The sequence below is a fragment of the Schistocerca americana genome, chromosome 5 (genome assembly GCF_021461395.2).
Source record: "Schistocerca americana isolate TAMUIC-IGC-003095 chromosome 5, iqSchAmer2.1, whole genome shotgun sequence".
Lineage (NCBI taxonomy): Eukaryota > Metazoa > Arthropoda > Insecta > Orthoptera > Acrididae > Schistocerca > Schistocerca americana.
Window position 1 is genome coordinate 333,961,412 of NC_060123.1, and position 2,099 is coordinate 333,963,510.

Genomic DNA, 2,099 nt, shown 5'->3' on the forward strand with positions numbered 1-2,099 from the left:
ACAGCTGAGGTCATCAGTCCCCTAGAACTTAGAACTACTTAAACCTAACTAACCTAAGAACATCACACACATCCATGCCCGAGCCAGGATTCAAACCTGCGACCGTAGCAGTCGCGCGGTTCCGGACTGAAGCGCCTAGAACCGCTCGGCCACCGCGGCCGGCTGTAACTGCTGCCTCAGCTAGTTTTATTTGTCAATAAGTTTACGCTGACATGGTCGTCTCATAGATGGTCTTGGTTGTTGCGTACCCTGTGTCGACGATGCAAGCACCCTCTAGATCTAGGGCAATCATTCGAGAAAATATCGGACTTCTCTAGTAGCAGCGCCACGCGGAAAAGTCTGGCAGTTCCCATTTGAAAAGCGATTTGATAAGTCGGTTTTTTAAAAAATGTAATACGATCAACGTCTGCAAGTTGGTAAGTAATGTCTGAAGTGTTTGCTGCTGGTATATTGGACGTGAATTGTATAGCGATGTGTACTTCAATTACTAAAGTGTTACTATCGACTGTTCACCGACCAATAAACTTATCATACCTTACGGAAACCTCTGAGGATGGAAAGAGAAAATGTCACTTCTCGGATGATTCACAAAAATGACCATTCGTCAAGAAAGGACTTACGGCAATGGGGAATGTTGTGTGAGATTTGTAGCAGTTTCATCTCAGAAACTCGCTGCGGTATGCCAAATGTGGGGCATCACATTTCTATTAAGAATCATACCAATATACGGGCGATAGCGTCGACATCAAAGCCTATTTCTACATTCATGATACCCACGAAGAATTGTTCACTGCTGTTGCAGAACTAACAACAGCTTATAACGTTGTCAAGCATCATCAGTCCTTCCCCCGCCGAAGTGGCCGTGCGGTTCTAGGCGCTGCAGTCTGGAACCGCGAGACCGCTACGGTCGCAGGTTCGAATCCTGCCTCGGGCATGGATGTGTGTGATGTCCTTAGGTTAGTTAGGTTTAAGTAGTTCTAAGTTACAGGGGACTAATGACCTCAGAAGTTGAGTGCCATAGTGCTCAGAGCCATTTGAACCATCAGTACTTCATTTCTCTTGACTGTACCGTGAAAATGAATTATGCAATGTATCCTGACTCCAAAGTCACCACAAACCAGTCTGCAGCCAGGACCAGTGCTACAGGGATCGTTAAAAATATTCTCGCGCCACACTCCATGTCGGAATGCATAAAGCAATTGAAAGAAGTTTCGTTTAACAACGTAGGCACTGACGCATCGAAACACAAGGCTGAAAATATGTCTCCTTTACTTGCTCAATACTTTACTGAAATTGACAGAATGCAGCAGAAGGTTTTGAATTTGATTTGCTGAAAATAAAGCACCTTCCGCTACACACCAGACAAGAAATCGAATTAATATAGCTTTGCATCCGCTTCCAAGCCATGTTGAAAGTTTTAAGTCTGTAGCTAAACCGATAGTTAGTTTAAAAATGATGTGTACTGAACATTAGACCGGACAGGAGAACAAAGCGCCCTCCGCCCTACACCAGACAAAAAAAAGCGAATTAATCTTACACTGTCGCCCTCTTCTGATCTATGATGAAAGCTTCAGGTCTCTGCCTCATCGGGAAGTTCCGATCCCCCGGTTCCGACCAAGGTCTTCGTGAGGTTTCGCTTGGTTGTAAGGCGCATGCCGGAACTGGTAAGCGCCCTCCCATTTATTCTCAATTGGGATTCCCTATTTGTCGCACTATCAGCTTATTTGATGATAGCTGGCTGAATATAATGGCGATTCTTTAATATCGAACAGCCCACTCCACCTCTAGGACTGGAGAATGAGAAGAGTAAAAAAAAGAAAAAAAACTATTTTCAAAGGCCAGTCCGTGGTTCTGGCAAAGATTTTCGCTTCGTTTCCTCTACTTACCTGGCGAATGTCTGAAACACCCCTTTCCAGCATTTAACTTTTCTAACGAAGTTCTACAAAAGCCCACCCAGGTCTTATACACTACTGGCCATTAAAATTTCTACACCAGGAAAATGACGTGCTACAGACGTGAAATTTAACGGACAGGAAGAAGATGCTGTGATATGCAAATGATTAGCTTTTCAGAGCATTCACACAACGATGACGTCGGTG